The sequence below is a fragment of the Lepus europaeus genome, chromosome 21 (genome assembly GCF_033115175.1).
Source record: "Lepus europaeus isolate LE1 chromosome 21, mLepTim1.pri, whole genome shotgun sequence".
Classification (NCBI taxonomy): domain Eukaryota; kingdom Metazoa; phylum Chordata; class Mammalia; order Lagomorpha; family Leporidae; genus Lepus; species Lepus europaeus.
The window spans coordinates 60323201-60341277 of NC_084847.1; the positions used below are offsets into that span (position 1 = coordinate 60323201).

An 18077-nucleotide genomic window follows, 5' to 3' on the forward strand; every position below is an offset into this window, starting at 1 on the left:
AGCAGAGAGCTGGATCAGAAGTGGAGCAGCCAGGTCTTGAACCGGCACCCATATGGTTTTACCCACTCAGACACAACACCAGCTTCAAGTTACTTTTCTTATTCTGGGTTCTGTGTTTAACCCCATGACATTTTCATCATGGGAGGATATTAGTGGTAGATTTTCAAAATGACTGGTCTGTGGAAGCCTTTGTACAAGGTGTTAATGTGAAGAGGGGTAAGGAAGAAAAGAGAAAATGTGCCCCTCTCCCCCCACAGAGATGCCCACACAGTACAGTAAAAGATGTGGCTTTGGGCTGGCACTGTAACTCAGTAGGTTAATCCTCTGCCTGTGGTGCCAGCATCCCATATGGGTACCAGTTCGAGTCCAAGCTGCTCCTCTGATCCAACTCTCTGCTGTGGCCTGGGAAGGCAGTAGAAGATGACCCAAGTCCTTGGGCCTCTGCACCCATGTGGGAGATCCCGAAGAAGCTCCTGGCTCCTGGCTTTAGGTCAGTGTGGCTCTTCTGGCCATTTTGGCCAACTGGGGAGTGAACCAGCAGAAGGAAGACCTTTCTCTCTGTCTATCCATCTCACTATCTGTAATTCTACCTCTCAAATAAATAAATAAAACACCTTTTAAAAAAAAGCAATGTGGCCCTAAAAACTAGTGCTATAGACTTTCAGTATAATGAAGTTTTCACTTGATTAACTGAGTGATTCATAGATTCTGTTAGAGTCCTGTTGTCACCAGATTAATAATCTGTGAAACTCATTTAGCATAGTGAGGTTACCTAGGAAGTAAAAATAGAAAGGGAATCCTGGATAGAGGTTGCTAGGGTCACAGCATTCTTCCTCTGAAACCCAGTGTGTTTTTGACCTTTTCTCCCATGTACTCCCTATCACAGTGCTTGTGAGTGGACAAGCTGTTATGTGTTTCTGCTGAAAAGAGTTACTTCACACCCAGGAAACAACCGTAAGACACTTTCTCAGCAACTATGTTGTGTGTACATTAATACAAACTTGAAAACAGCCAAGAACAGGTTTCTTGGACTATTCAGGCTAACTCACTGTCCTTGGGACATCATCCCCTGCTCTGCTAAAGTTTCTGGCAAGTTCTTTAAAATTTTTAGGAGAGACATGTTTCACATGAGAGACATAATCTGATAATGTAGCAGTGATGTCTTTAAGAAAAGGTGCCATGTGAGGAAGCAGTCTGATGTGTCCACTCATCTTCCCATTAATAACTCTCATTGCTGTCTAGCACAGGGTGGCAGAAAGCAATCCTCCTTCTGAATTGCATCAAGCCAGGAGGATTCATCTACAGTTTATCTGAGCCTTCCTTGTATGAGGGAATAACCAAAACACTACATTGTATAGGGTTTTTTTTTTAAAAAAATTCATTTTATTTACTTGAAAGGCAGATTTACAGAGAGATGGAGAGACAGAGAGAGGTCTTCCATCCATTGGTTCACTCCTCAAATGGCCACAATGACTTGGGCTGGGCCAGGCTAAAACGAGAAGCTAGGAGCTTCTTCTGGTTCTCACACTTGATTTCAGGGGCCCAAACACTTGGGCCATCATCCTTTGCTTTCCCAGGTGAATTAGGGAGCTATATTGGAAATGGAGCAGCCAGGTCTTGAACCAGTGCCCACGTGGGGTGCTGGCACTGCCAGGGTCTGCTTAACGTACTACACCAGTCCCATGTGCATTTTTCAAAGGAAGGGAGGGGTTAAATTTTGTCTAATATGACTCTCAGAGTAAAGATTATAATTTGTAGTAGATGATGATTTTGGTTATATTTTGAGTTTCATTAAATTTCTATATTTTTTAAGTTAATGAGTACTAGTAGTTACCTTTTTTTTTTTTTTAAAGATTTATTTATTTTACTTGAAAGAGCTACAGAGAGGAGAGGCAGAGAGAGAGAAGTCTTCATCTGCTGGTTCACTCCCCAATTGGCTACAGTGGTCGCAGCTATGCCGATCCAAAGCCAGGAGCCAGGAGCTTCTTCTGTGTAGTAGTTATGTTATGTTATCCTTGCTTTGGATAAACAAACTCTCTCCCATCCCTCATTTAAAATGCTTTTTAAAATAGGTTTATTTTGAGGGCTGGCAGTGTGACATGGCAGGTGAGGCTGCCACCTACAGTGCTGCCATCACGTATGGGTGCTTGTTTGAGATCCAGCTTCCTGCCGTGGCCTGGGAAAGCAGTGGAAGATGGCCCAAGTTCTTGAGTTCTGCGCTGCATGGGAGACCTGACAGAAGCTTCTGGCTCTTGGCTTCAGCTAGATCCAGCTCTGGCATTGCAGCCATTTTCAGAGTGAATCAGTGCATAGAAGACCTCTCTGTGCCCTGCCTCTCTGTAACTCTGCCTTTTAAATAAATAAATAAACTTTTACTGCTGCACCATGGAGCTGGCCCCAAGACCTAACAGGTTTTCTGGGTGCTTATCCTGGGGTTCACTTTGAGCACCAAGCATAGTTATTCTGTGTGACTGAATATTTCATATTCCTTCTTATGGAAAAATTTTTCTCATGATCTGAGTAATTGGCTACATCTGCCCATAGTGGAACTAAAACTTAATTTGGCATTTGAACACCCAGAGTGCTGATTCCTGTAATCTTCTGAATTTAATCAGAAAATGTATCTGAAACATTTGGTCTATGGGTAGGCAGGGCAGTTTTCCTGGATCCCTGTGAGAATTGATGAACTGATGGCGTTTTTCTACCCCACATTATATTCTGAAATTTACTTCATTTTATGTTCTTAAAATAACTATATTTGAAATTTTCTCCCCCCTTCTGAAATGTTTGTGCTTCTGTTCTCCTTATAACCATGGACATGAGTAGCCCTTTTCCTTCTCTTTATGATGCTGCAAGAACAATGGCACATTGCAGCTCTCTCCCCTAGCAGCACATCTTCCTCAATGTTTCTCTTTGAATTAGTCCCTGGGTTAACTTGGCTGCACAAAAGGCATATACCTAAACCCAGTGTACCTAATGAATGAAAGTCATCATAAAATCAATATGCCTTGTAAACCTCTCATCTTTGTTTTGAAATGTGTTGTGAATGTGTCTTTTATGTTAGTGTCTGTAAGCCGGAGACTTCCCACTTAAGGCAGAAGGCTGCTGAGGGACAGCACAACTGTAGCTTTGCTCTGTTACTTTACTGTGGCTACTCTCTCACCCTTTCTCTATATTTTATTAAGATTTAAAAATTTTATTTTAAAGCAGAGTTACAGAGAAAGAGGCAGAGACAGAAGGATGGGGATCTTGCATCTGCTGGTTCACTCAAGAGACTGCAATGAATAATGCTGGCCCAGCCTGGAAGTCCAACCCAGTGTTCCATGTTGGTGCAAGGACCCAAGTACTTGTGCCATCTGTTTCTGCTTCCCCAGTTGTGTTAGCAGGGAGCTGGATCAGAAGTGGAACAGCTGTGACTCAAACTGGCACTCATGGGGCTGACATTGTGGCACAATGGGGAAAGCCACCATCTGCAATGCCAGCTTCCCAGATGAGCAGCAGTTCATGTCCCAGTTGCTCCACTTCTAACCTAGCTCCCTGCTGATGGCCTGAGAAAAGCAGCAGAGGATGACTCAAGTGTTTGGGCCATTGTAACCCATGTGGGAGACCCAGAAGAAGTGCCTGGCTCCTGGATTCTGTGTGCTTCAGCCCTGGCCATTGCAGCCATGTCAGATGGAAGATCTCTCTCTTTTTTAGCATTTATTTATTTATTTGCAAGGCAGAGATAGAGAAAGGGAGAGAATGAGAAACAGATTTTCCATCTGCTGGTATACTCCCTAGATGGCTGCAATGGCCAAGACTGGGCCAGGCCCAAGCCAGGCACCAAGAGCTTCATTCAAGTCTCCCACTTGGGTGGCAAGGACCCAGGTATTGGACCAGGTTGTACTTTTCCAGGGCTACTAGCAGAGAACTGGTTCAGAAGTGGAGCAGCCAGGACATGAACTGGTGCCTATACCAGATGCCAGCACTGCAGGCAGCAGCTTTACCTGCTAATCCACAATGCTATCCCATCTGACTCTCCCTCCTCTCTATAACTCTGACATTTTTTTTTTAAAGATTTATTTTATTTATTTGACCGAGTTACGATAGAGATAGAGACAGATAGAGAGGTCTTCAGTCTGCTGGTTCACTTCACTTCCCAAATGGCTGCAGTGGCCAGATCTGAGCTGATCTGAAGCCAGAAGCCAGTAGCTTCTTCCAGATCTCCATGTGGATATATGGCCAAGGACTTAGGCCATACTGTGCCACTTTCCAAAGCACATTAGCAGGCAGCTGCATTGGAAGTGGAGCAGCCAAGACCCAAACCAGGGACCATATGGGATGCAGGCCAGTGCCTCAACCAGCTGTGCCACAGCACTGGCCCCCAAAACTCTGACCTTCAAATAAATCAATCTTTTTTAAAGGGTGGACACACATATTGGATCCCAGCATTTTATTTTGTGGTGGCTTAATCCACTGTGCCACAAAGCCAGACCCACCCTTTGTCCTTCTGATGACTTGTGTGTCATGATCTTGGTGATATCTGCTGAACAACTGTTGGTATTGTTAGACTCTTTCTGTTTTATTTTGGTGCTCATTTGTTGAGTTTATTTTGGCTGCCACTTTTGGGTAGCAAGCTGTGATGTCATCAGTGGCTAAAGCTGCCATGTATTAAGCTGGCACTGATTCTACCTTTCCATTTCTTCAAATAGAAGTGGAAAATGAAATCCTCTCAAAACTAACATGCTACAAAGTAACAACTGGAACTCAAGCTTCCTTTCTTCTCACCTAACAGACCAGCTGGTCTCTGTGTTTCTCATTTTAGCCCAAACCTATATAGCTTCCTAGAGCAGAAGGAAGCTTATTTTTCAAGGCAGAATTCATAGATGTGGTTGTCCATTTACCTCTGAGAATTAAAGCCATCACTCTGCTTTTTGACTGGTTCTCAGTCTGTGGTAGTGCCCTCTCTCACAGGAAGACAGATTCCTCACAGAAGAATACACCTAGGTGGAGAGAACTTTATGGAGTGGGCTTTCCAAAGTGAAATGGAATTCTGGTCTGGACATCCTTGAGATCGTGATCAGCAGAGTGGGGAAATTCTTTGCTACATCCATTCACATCCTTTCCTTTTTGTTCAATGTATTCCTCCCTTACATAGTGCTCTGTGCTCTCCTTCTGTTGCACACACACAAGGTGTGTCTGTGATTGAGGCTGTTTGTGTACCGCTGCAGTATCTGGAGTTGCCTTTGTCTCCATCTCTAACCAGAAACACATATGCAGAGTGAGGAGGGGACTGTCACCCTGCCACCAGGGTTTGGGCCCCTTGCTCCTTTACTTTTCTTCAGTGCAGGAGCAGCCTTAAACAGAGCTGTACTGGGTAGTATTATTTCTTTTGGATTTGAGTGCTTGGCTAGCAAAAGAAATACATATTTTTTTTTCTTATAGAATGGATTGAGGAGGCACTACTAAAGTCAGCAGCAACTTTCTTGGCTCCTGTTACATGTCAAGATGAGTCAGAATATTCAGGGCCATTTGTTAAATTTTTTAAAAAATTAAAAATATTTATTTATTTGAAAGGCAGAGTTACAAAGAGAGAGACATAAATCATTTATCCATTAGTTCACACCCCTGGTGGCCACAACAGCTGCAGTTGGACTGGATTAAAGTCAGGAGCCAGTATCTTCTAACACATTTGGTGCAGATTGCCAAAATTAACCCTTTCTACTTTAGGGTTTTCCTTTTTTGTTTAAATTAGAGATAATTTCTAACATAATTTGTGATATAGTTGACTCACTTTACTTTTCAGTTTTCTTTTTACAGATAAGATGTGCTTATGAGATGTAGAAGGGCTGGTAGTGTGGCACTGGCACCCCATATGGGCACCAGTTCTAGCCTCAGTTGCTCCTCTTCTGATCCAGCTCTCAGCTATGGCCTGGGAAAACAGTAGAAGATGGCTCAAGTGCTTAGGCCCCTCTACCCAAGGAGGGGCAGAGAAGAAACCCCTGGCTCCTGGCTTCAGATCAGAGCAGCTCCATCTGTTATAGCCATTTGGGGGAGTGAACCAGCAGATGGAAGACCTTTATCTCTGTCTCTTCCTCTCACTGTCTATAATTCGACCTCTCAAATAAATAAATAAAATCCTAAAAAAATTAGATGTAGAGAAGTACTGGAATTAAATGCAGTAGTACACTCCTAAATATGCAGTTAGCATTAAATTTTTGTTGAGAAAGGGATGAGCTTGGCTTTATGTGTGTCTTGCTTAGAGCAGAATTTTTATGACTGAATTTGAGATAATTAAAAATCAGTTTCATAATTGAAACATTGACCATTTTTACAGCTGCAGCCTCCCCCTCACTCTGTATCCCTATGCAGATAGTCCACATGAAGGTACAACAGAAAGGGAGGCCTGCATATCTGGAGTAACGCAGATATGCCCTTTGCTTAAACCAGGGGATTGATCGACTGGAGTTCTTTGTGATTCAGTTTGCATTTTTCTGTAGAGTGAAATATAGTGATTTGGGTAAAGTATCTTGTCTTCTAGTAGATTATTCCAATTGGCTTTCTTATCCATCTACCTGGTATCACAGGTGATTCCCAAGACAGGTATTGGGCTCTATGGAAAAAAAACAAAGTAGCCTCTTCAGAGTTGATGTATTTCTCCTAGAAAATTGGAGAAATGTTTTGTAAGAAGCAGTTCATGGAGGATGTATACTTCCCTAGAAAGGAGACTGAAGTGATTCCCTTTAATTGCCCCTCCCTGAGCTAGTTCTTGAGGCTCATTGATCAGGACAAGAATGCTAATATTTATAGGCCAATTATGAATGATGCATGTTTGTCTTACACATGAGATGTCTGCAGATCTGTTTCTCAAGGCCTTTAAGATAAAATAAGAAGATTTTGTAACAAAAGAGAAGGTTGGCCTTGCCTGTTGCCTTGGTCTAGGATCTGTGCATTTATTACCCACTTAGTACTCTGACTCCTATTGTGCGCATCTCCTGATGGTTCTTTTTTGTCCATTCCTGTGTCCAGATTCCTTAATGGGTGACAATCTTTGTCCAGACTTCCAGTCTGATAACTCAGCCCAAATTGGAGTTGACTAGTTTGTGTACCCACTTCAGGATTAAGGTGGTCCAAAACTGCCAGTGCCCAATGACTGGGCTGCCTTTATGCTCACTCAAGAAATAAGACTCTGGGCACAGGTCTCAAGTGGTTTGCTTGGTTCTCTTCCCTTGATCTCCCTGGTGACCAGGCTGATTCTCAGGTAGGCAGGGAACTTGTTGGCTCACAGAAGTCTCCAGATTTCTGTTTTGCACTCATCTTCAAAATATTTGAGTTTTCTCTTGGATCTCCAAAGTCCTGAGTAGGGAGTTTTATTTTGTATTGAGATGTGTCTTTATAAAGACAGGTGTCCCTGAAGACTGTGTGTCCTCAGAATTAACTGAACTCACCCAGGCCTGCATGGAGTTCCAGGGTCCTTGCTTCAGGCTGAACATTGCCTGCTGTTGTGAGCATTTGGGTGGGTACCAGAAAATGGAAGAAATCTCTCCTCCACTCCATATCCCCCTGTCTTTCAAATAAAATGAAAAACAGATAAAAAGTGGAAAAAAATGTGTTTTGCCTTGTGTCCTAAGGAGAAAGTAATTACTGTTGTTATAGGTAGACCTCATCTGTACACTTCACAAATACTCATCAATCTCAGGTTAAAGGCTTGGTGTTCACTGCTGGCTGGGCTGCCTCCTCAGCTCCCATTCTGTGATGCATCCCCTTCCATCATCTGCAGTTCACTTTGGGTGCTCATAAAACACCAAACTGCCTGCTGACTTTGCAGCCCTGTGTTCTTTATACATAGCTTGGCCATCGTCTCACTTTCTTTAGCAGCATGCTAATTTTTATGAGTACTTCACAGGCAAAGGATAATGGAGACATTGATTTTCTCTGAGCTTTTGTCCTAAGTGTTTTATTTTCTGAAATTGATTTTGGGTGATGTGTAGCACTTTGCTGGATTAGAAGTTGGGGTGCAGAATTTGATATTAGAGAAATAGGGCTGTCACTGCCACTTGCACTGTGCCCCTCCCTGCAACCTATGCCTGCCTTTGGATTCTGTTTCTATAGAGTGTTGGAATGAGGCAGTAGTGATGCAATAAAGGAATGAACTTTCAATTGTTAAACATTTTTATTTTTATTAATACAAAGAGAACAGATTGCATAAGAATGTAATTCCAGAAGAACATAACCATACTTCTCTATTTCCTTCTTCTTTCTTCCTTTCTCTTTTTAAGGATTTAATAAGCTGGCTTTTTTCCCTAACCTAGTCTTTACCCCTTGACCTCCAGCCTTCCTGTCCATTTGTTCCTGCTTTATAGCGCACCGTGCTGATCCGATGCCAGGAGCCAGGTGCTTCTCCTGGTCTCCCATGGGGTGCAGGGACCAAGCACTTGGGCCATCCTCCACTGTACTCCCGGGCCACAGCAGAGAGCTGGCCTGGAAGAGGGGCAACTGGGACAGAATCCGGTGCCCGGACCAGGACTAGAACCCGGTGTGCCGGCGCCGCTAGGTGGAGGATTAGCCTGTTGAGCCACGGTGCTGGTCAATTCTGGAATCTTTTATTAGATTTAGAATTTTACAGCAAAGTAATATGATCTGTTTGTCTAAATAGTATGGCTTTTAAAAAATTCATTGTTTTTTTTTTTGCTGTATAGTATTCTATAGAGTACATGTCCCATAGTTTCTTTATCCAGTCTACTGTTGATGGGCATTTGGGTTGGTTCCAGGTCTTAGCTATTGTGAATTGAGCTGCAATAAACATTAAGGTGCAGACAGCTTTATTATTTGCCAATTTAATTTCCTCTGGGTAAATTCCAAGGAGTGGGATGGCTGGGTTGAATGGTAGGGTTATATTCAGGTTTATGAGGAATCTCCAGACTGACTTCCATAGTGGCTTTACCAGTTTGCATTCCCACGAACAGTGGGTTAGTGTCCCTTTTTCCCCACATCCTTACCAGCATCTGATGTTGGTAGATTTCTGTACATGCACCATTCTAACCCGGGTGAAGTGAAACCTCATTGTGGCTTTGATTTGCATTTCCCTGATTGCTAGTGATCCTGAACATTTTTTCATGTGTCTTGGCCATTTGGATTTCCTCTTCTGAAAAATGTCTCTTGTGGTCCTTGGCCCATCTCTTGAGTGGGTTGTTCGTTTTGTTCTTTTGGAGTTTCTTGATCTCTTTGTAGATTCTGGTTATTAGCCCCTTATCTGTTGCATAGTTTGCAAATATTTTTTCCCATTCTGTCGGTTGCCTCTTCACTTTCCTGACTGTTTCTTTTGAAGTACAGAAACTTCTCAATTTGATGCAATCCCAAATGTGAGTTTTGGCTTTGACTGCCTGTGCCTCCGGGATATTTTCCAAGAAGTCCTTGTCTGTGCTTATATCTTGCAGGGTTTCTCCAATGTTCTCTAATAATTTGATGGTTTCGGGTCATAGATTTAAGTCTTTAATCCATGTTGTGGATTTTTGTGTAAGGTGTAAAGTAGGGGCCTTGCTTCATGCTTCCACGTGTGGAAGTCCAGTTTTCCTAGCACCATTTATTGAATAGACTGTCCTTAATCCAGGAATTGGTTTTAGCTACTTGATCAAAAATAAGTTGGCTGTAGATGTTTGGATTGATTTCTGGTGTTTCTATTCTGTTCCATTGGTCTATCCATCTGTTTCTGTACCAGTACCAGGCTGTTTTGATTATAACTGCCCTGTAGTATGTCTTCAAATCTGGTATTGTGATGCCTCCAGCTTTGTTTTTGTTGTACAAGATTGCTTTAGCTATTCCAGGTCTCCTGTGTTTCCATATGAAGTTCAGCATCATTTTTTCCAGATCTGAGAAGAATGTCTTCGGTATCTTGATTGGTATTGCATTGAATCTATAAATTGCTTTTGGAAGAATGGACATTTTGATGATGTTGATTCTTCTAATCCATGAGCATGGAAGATTTCTCCATTTTTTGGTATCCTCTTCTATTTCTTTCTTTAAGATTTTGTAATTCTCATCGTAGAGATCTTAAACATCCTTGGTTAAGTTTATTCCAAGCTATTTGATTGTTTTTGTAGCTATCGTGAATGGGATTGATCTTAGCAGTTCTTTCTCAGCCGTGGCATTGCCTGTGTATAGAAAGGCTGTTGATTTTTGTGCATTGATTTTATATCCTGCTACTTTGCCAAACTCCTCTATGAGTTCCAATAGACTCTACTAAGAGTCCTTTGGATTCCTTAAATAAAGAATCATATCATCTGCAAAGAGGGATAGTTTGAGTTCTTCCTTCCCAATTTGTAACCCTTACTTTCTTTTTCTTGCCTAATTGCTCTCGCTAAAACTTCCAGAACTATATTGAAGAGCAGTGGTGAGAGTGGGCATCCCTGTCTGGTACCAAATCTCAGTGGAAATGCTTCCAACATTTCCCCATTCAATAGGATGCTGGTCGTGGGTTTTTCATAAATTGCTTTGATTGTATTGAGGAATGTTCCTTCTATACCCAGTTTGCTTAGAGTTTTCATCATGAAAGGGTGTTTTATTTTATCAAATGCTTTCTCTGCATCTATTGAGAGAATCATATGGTTTTTCTTCTGCAGTTTGTTATTGTGGTGTATCACATTGATTGATTTGAAAACTTTGGTTTTTTTTTTTTAATTAAACTTTTATTTAATGAATATGAATTTCCAAAGTACAGCTTATGTGTTACAATGGCTTCCCCCTCCCAAAACTTCCCTCCCATTCACAACCCTCCCCTTTCCCGCTCCCTCTCCCCTTCCAATCACATCATGATTCATTTTCAATTCTCTTTATATACAGAAGATCAGTTTAGTATATATTAGGTAACTATTTCAACTGTTTGCCCCCATATAGCAACACAAAGTAAAAAAAAAATACTGTTGGAGTACTAGTTATAGCATTAAATAAGAGTGTACAGCACATTAAAGACAGAGATCCTGCATGATATTTTTTAAAAGAAATTAATTAATTTTCTATGCCATTTAAATTTAACACCAGGTTTTTTTTTTTCATTTCCAATTATCTTTATATACAGAAGATCGATTCAGTATATAATTAGTAAAGATCTCATCAGTTTGTACCCACGCAGAAACACAAAGTGTAAAAATACTGTTTCAGTACTAGTTATAGCATCACTGCACATTAGACAACACATTAAGGACAGATCCCACATGGGGTGTAAGTACACAGTGACTCCTGTTGCTGACTTAACAATTTGACAGTCCTGTTCATGGCGTCAGTAATCTCCCTAGGCTCTAGTCATGAGTTGCCAGGGCTATGGAAGCCTTTAGAGTTCGCTGACTTTGATCTTATTCCGATAGGGTCATAGTCAAAGTGGAAGTTCTCTCCTCCCTTCAGAGAAAGGTGCCTCCTTCTTTGATGGCCCCGTTCTTTCCACTGGGATCTCACTCACAGAGATCTTTCATTTAGGTCTGCTTTTTTTCTTTTCCATGGTATCTTGGCTTTCCATGCCTACAATACTCTCATGGGCTCTTCAGCCAGATCCGAATGCCGTAAGGGCTGATTCTGAGGCCAGAGTGTTGTTTAGGACGTCTGTCATTCTATGAGTCTGCTGTGTATCCCACTTCCCATGTTGGATCTTTCTCTCCCTTTTTGATTCTATCAGTTAGTATTAGCAGACACTAGTCTTGTTTGTGTGATCCCTTTGATTCTTAGACCTATCAGAGCCATCGAATGTGAACTGAAATTGATCACTTGGACTAGTGAGATGGCATTGGTACATGCCACCCTGATGGGATTGTATTGGAATCTCCTGGCACATTTCTAACTCCATCATTTGGGGCAAGTCTGATTGTGCATGTCCCAAATTGTACATCTCCTCCCCCTCTTTTTCCACTCTTAAATTTAACAGGGATCACTTTTCAGTTAAAATGTAAACACCTAAGAATAATTGTGTGTTAATTACAGAGTTCAACCACTAGTACTAGAACACCAACAACAAAAACAACAACAAATACTAAAAAGGATAAAGTATTACATTGTACATCTAGAGTCAGGACAAGAGCTGATCAGGTCATTGTTTCTTATAGTGTCCATTTCACTTCAACAGGTTTCCCCTTTGGTGCTCAGTTGTCGCCGATCAGGGAAAACAAATGATATTTGTCTCTTTGGGACTGGCTTAATTCACTCAGCATGATGTTTTCCAGATTCCTCCATCTTGTTGCAAATGACTGGGTTTCATTGTTCCTTACTGCTGTATAGTATTCTATGGAGTACATGTCCCATAATTTCTTTATCCAGTCTAGTGTTGATGGGCATTTGGGTTGGTTCCAGGTCTTAGCTATTGTGAATTGAGCTGCAATAAACATTAATGTGCAGATGGCTTTTTTATTAGCCAAATTAATTTCCTTTGGGTAAATTCCAAGGAGTGGGATGGCTGGGTTGAATGGTAGGGTTATATTGAGCTTTCTGAGGAATCTCCAGACTGACTTCCATAGTGGCTTAACCAGTTTGCATTCCCACCAACAGTGGGTTAGTGTCCCTTTTTCCCCACATCCTCTCCAGCATCAGTTGTTGGTAGATTTCTGAATGTGAGCCATTCTCACCGGGGTGAGGTGAAACCTCATTGTGGTTTTGATTTGCATTTCTCTGATTGCTAGTGATCTTGAACATTTTTTCATGTGTCTGTTGGCCATTTGGATTTCCTCTTTCGAAAAATGTCTATTGAGGTCCTTGGCCCATCTCTTAAGTGGGTTGTTTGTTCTGTTGTTGTGGATTTTCTTGATTTCTTTGTAGATTCTGGTTATCAACCCTTTATCTGTAGTATAGTTTGCAAATATTTTTTCCCATGCTGTCGGTTGCCTCTTCACTTTCCTGACTGTTTCTTTTGAAGTACAGAAACTTCTCAATTTGATGCAATCCCAAATGTTAATTTTGGTTTTGACTGCCTGTGCTCCTGGGGTCTTTTCCAAGAAGTCTTTGCCTGTGCCTATATCTTGCAGGGTTTCTCCAGTGCTCTCTAATAATTTGATGGTTTTGGGTCGTAGATTTAAGTCTTTAATCCACGTTGAGTGAATTTTTGTGTAAGGTGAAATGTAGGAGTCTTGCTTCAAGCTTCTGCACGTAGAAATCTAATTTTCCCAGCACCATTTATTGAATAGGCTGTCCTTTTTCCAGGGATTAGTTTTGGATCTTTGATCAAATATAAGTTGGCTGTAGATGTTTGGATTGATTTCTGGTGTTTCTATTCTGTTCCATTGGTCTATCCATCTGTTTCTGTACCAGTACCATGCTGTTTTGATAACAACTGCCCTGTAGTATGTCCTGAAATCTGGTATTGTGATGCCTCCCGCTTTGCTTTTGTTGTACAAGATTGCTTTGGCTATTCGAGGTCTTCTGTGTCTCCATATGAATTTCAGCATCATTTTTTCCAGATCTGAGAAGAATGTCTTCGGTATCTTGATTGGTATTGCATTGAATCTGTAAATTGCTTTTGGGAGAATAGACATTTTGATGATGTTGATTCTTCCAATCCATGAGCATGGAAGATTCTCCATTTTTTGGTATCCTCTTCTATTTCTTTCTTTAAGGTTTTGTAGTTTTCATTGTAGAGATCTTTAACGTCCTTGGTTAAGTTTATTCCAAGATATTTGATTGTTTTTGTAGCTATCGTGAATGGGATTGATCTTAGAAGTTCTTCCTCAGCCGTGGCATTGCCTGTGTATAGAAAGGCTGTTGATTTTTGTGCATTGATTTTATATCCTGCTACTTTGCCAAACTCCGCTATGAGTTCCAGTAGTCTCTTAGTAGAGTTCTTTGGGTCCCCTAAATAAAGAATCATATCATCTGCAAAGAGGGATAGTTTGAGTTCTTCCTTCCCAATTTGTATCCCTTTAATTTCTTTTTCTTGCCTAATGGCTCTGGCTAAAACTTTGAGAACTATATTGAATAGCAGTGGTGAGAGTGGGCATCCCTGTCTGGTACCCGATCTCAGTGGAAATGCTTCCAACATTTCCCCATTCAATAGGATGTTGGCCGTGGGTTTTTCATAAATTGCTTTGATTGTATTGAGGAATGTTCCTTCCATACCCAGTTTGCTTAGAGTTTTCATCATGAAAGGGTGTTGTATTTTTTCAAATGCTTTCTCTGCATCTATTGAGAGAATCATATGGTTTATCTTCTGCAGTCTGTTAATGTAGTGTATTACTTTGATTGTTTTGTGAACGTTGAACCATCCCTGCATACCAGGGACAAATCCCACTTGGTCTGGGTGGATGATCTTTCTGATGTGTTGTTGCATTCTATTGTCCAGAATTTTATTGAGGATTTTTGCATCTATGTTCATCAGGGATATTGGTCTGTAATTCTCTTTCAATGCTGCATCTTTTTCTGGCTTAGGAATAAGGTGATGCTGGCTTCATAGAAAGAATTTGGGAGGATTCCCTCTTTTTCGATTGTTTGGGATAGTTTGAGAAGAATTGGAGTTAGTTCTTCTCTAAATGTCTGGTATAACTCAGCAGTGAATCCATCTGGTCCTGGGCTTTTCTTTGTTGGGAGGGCCTTTATTACTGTTTCAATTTCTGTGTCAGTTATGGGTCTGTTTAGGTTTTCTATGTCTTCCTGGTTCAATTTAGGTAGGTTGTATGTGTCCATGAAACTGTCCATTTCTGATAGATTTCCCTGTTTGCTGGCATACAAGTCCTTGTAGTAATTTCTGATGATTCTTGTTATTTCTGTGGTGTCTGTTGTTACGTTTCCTTTTTCATCTCTGATTTTATTGATTTGGGTCTTTTCTCTTCTTTTTTTAGTTAGTAGGGCCAATGGTGTGTCAATTTTGTTTATTTTTTCAAAAAACCAGCTCCTTGTTTGGCTGATTTTTTGTAATTTTTTTTGGTTTCAATCCTGTTGATTTCTTCTCAGATTTTAATTATTTCTCTTCTCCTACTGGGTTTGGGTTTGGTTTGCTGCAGATTTTCTAGATCCTTGAGATGACGTGAAAGCTCACCTATTTGGTGCCTTTTCAATTTCTTGATGTAGGCACCTATTGATATAAACTTTCCTCTTAACACTGCTTTTATTGTATCCCATAGGTTTTTGTATGTTGTGCTTTTATCCTCATTTACTTCCAGAAAATTTTTGATTTCTCTTTTAATTTCTTCTATGACCCATTGTTCATTCAGGAGCATGTTGTTCAATCTCCATGTGTTTGCACGTGCTCTAGGGATTCCCGAGTTGCTAATTTCCAATTTCATTCCTTTGTGGTCTGAGAAGCTGCATGGTATGATTCTAATTCTTTTGAATTTGCTGAGACTTGCTTTATGGCCTAGTATGTGGTCAATCCTAGAGAAGGTTCCATGTACTGCTGAGAAGAATGTAAAGTCTTTAGATGCAGGGTGAAATGTTCTGTAGCTATCTGTTAGATCCATTTGGGCTATAGTGTCATTTAAATCTACTATCTCCTTGTTGATCTTCTGTCCTGTTGATCTGTCTATCTCTGAGAGTGGATTATTGAAGTCCCCCAGTACTATTGTATTGGGGTCTAAGTCTCCCTTTAAGTCCCTTAACAAGTCTTTTAAATAAGCTGGTGCCCTGTAATTAGGTGCATATACATTGATAATCACTATATCTTCCTGTTGAATGGATCCCTTAATCATTAAATAGTGCCCCTCTTTGTCTCTCCTAATAGTTTTTGTGGTAAAGTTTATGTTGTCCGATATTAAGATGGCTACGCCCGCTCTTTTTTCATTTCTGTTGGCATGGTATATCTTTTTCCAGCCTTTCACTTTCAGTGTGTATGCATCATTTTTGGAAAGATGAGTTTCTTGTAAGCAGCAAAAAGATGGGTTTTGTTCCTTAACCCAATCAGCCAATCGGTGTCTTTTAACTGGACAGTTCAAGCCATTAACATTCAATGTGACTATTGAGAAGGAGTAAATTTGCCCTACCATTTGCCACAGATTTTTTCTAATATATGGTTTGAGACTCCTGTGATCTTTTGCTGTGAGGTTTCCTTCCTTTATCTTCTTTCATATTGGTTACCGTGTTTCTGTGTTTCTGTATGTAACACATCTTTAAGCATCTTTTGCAGGGCTGGACGAGTGGCGACAAATTCTTTCAATTTCTGTTTGCTGTGAAAGGTCTTTATTTCACCTTCATTCACAAATGAGAGCTTTGCAGGATATAATATTCTGGGCTGGCAGTTTTTCTCTCTTACTGCCTGGGCTATATCTCGCCATTCTCTCCTAGCTTGTAGGGTTTCTGATGAGAAGTCAGCTGTGAGTCTAATTGGGGATCCTCTGAGAGTGGTCTGATGGTTCTCTCTTGCATATTTTAGGATCTTTTCTTTATGTTTCACTGTGGTGAGTTTGATTACAACATGTCGTGGTGAGGATCTCTTTTGATCATGTTTATTAGGGGTTCTATGAGCTTCCTGTACTAGGATGTCTCTGTCCTTCTCCATACCTGGGAAATTTTCTGCTAGTATCTCACTAAAAAGGCCTTCTAATCCTTTCTCCCTCTCCATGCCTTCAGGAACTCCTAGGACCCGAATGTTGGGTTTTTTAATAGTATCCTGTAGATTCCTGACAGTATTTTTTAGATTTCTGATTTCTTCTTCTTTTCTTTGATTTGACTGTTTCTTTTCCTGTTCTCTGTCTTCTAATTCCGATATTCTCTCTTCTGCTTCACCCATTCTGTTTTTAAGGCTCTCTAATGTGTTTGTCATTTGATCTATTGAGTTCTTCATTTCATTGTGGTTTTTTGTCACTATCACAGTTTCATGTTCTACTAGTTGTTTCATTTCATTTTGATTCCTCCTTAATATTTCATTTTCATGAGAGAGATTGTCTATCTTGTCCATTAAGGATTTCTGTAGTTCAAGAATTTGTTTTTGAGAACTTCTTAATGTTCTTATCAATTTTTTGAGATCCGCTTCTTGCATTTCCTCTATCTCTTCATCTTCATAATCTTGGATTGGGGTGTCTTGTTCATTTGGGGGCATCATAATGTCTTCCTTGCTCTTGTTACCTCAGTTTCTATGTTTGTTGTTTGGCATGTTGGAGATAATTTATGGTTTTTTTTTTTTTTTTTTTTTTGGCTGTGGGGTTTTTTTCTCGTTATACTATGCCTCTAAGTGGGCTGTCTGCTTTGATGGATCCTTAGAGGCTGTGATAGGTGTGGCCAGAGAGCTCTGCTTGATTCTTCAGGTTTAAGGCTGTGCAAAAAGCGACTCACCCAGATTGTTCTCTCCCTTGCTCCTTGTTGGATTGCTCTCTCTCTTTTTTTTTGACTCAGTTGGGAAGTTATTCGGCACAGGTGAGTGGAATTGAGGGTAGTTGAAATCTGGCCTCTGTAAGTATTCCTTTGATCTACCCCTGGGACCACACAAAGAGTTTATGCAGCCCTCAATGTGTTCTCAAGTTTCACCAAAGTTCCAAAGTTACTGAGTTTGTGAACTCGTTGTTGGCACTTTACATATGTAAAATGAAGCCTGCTCTTCGTTTTGCTCAGTGAGTGAATAGAGAGGCCTCTGCTTTTCCCCCTCAATGTCTCGGGTTTCTGCCGCCTTTGTCTTACCTCCCATTCGTTCCCGCACTGGGGAGATTCTGCGGCTGGTCTCCCGCGGTTGGGTTTCCACGCGGTGGGCTCCCTGTAGGTCCTCTGTGTCACATCCACTAGATCCTGAAGCGTTTCATCTGCAGTTTTTTTCTTGAATCTTTTCCTGAGGCTACAGTAATTCCACTTTTATGAAACTTTATTTTCCCAAACTACGGCGCACGTCCTCACTATCCACCATCTTGGCTCCGCCCCCCTGATTTGCAAACTTTGAACCATCCCTGCATACCAGGGATAAATCCCACTTGGTCTGGGTGGATGATATTTCTGATGTATTGTTGCATTCTATTAGAATTTTGTTGAGGATTTTGCATCTGTATTCATCAGGGATATTGGTCTGTAATTCTCTTTCAATGCTGCATCTCTCTCTGGCTTAGGGATTCATGTGATGCTGGCTTCATAGAAAGAATGTGCGAGGATTCCCTCTTTTCGATTGTTTTGAATAGTTTGAGAAGAATTGGAGTTAGTTCTTCTCTAAATGTCTG

General features: G+C 40.9%; 1 protein-coding gene across 3 annotated transcripts in view; it reads left to right on the forward strand.

Moving 5' to 3' along the window:
- LOC133750581 (zinc finger protein 260-like) overlaps positions 1 to 18077 on the forward strand; it is a 73394-nt gene that overhangs the window by 39445 nt on the left and 15872 nt on the right. The window lies entirely within an intron of this gene.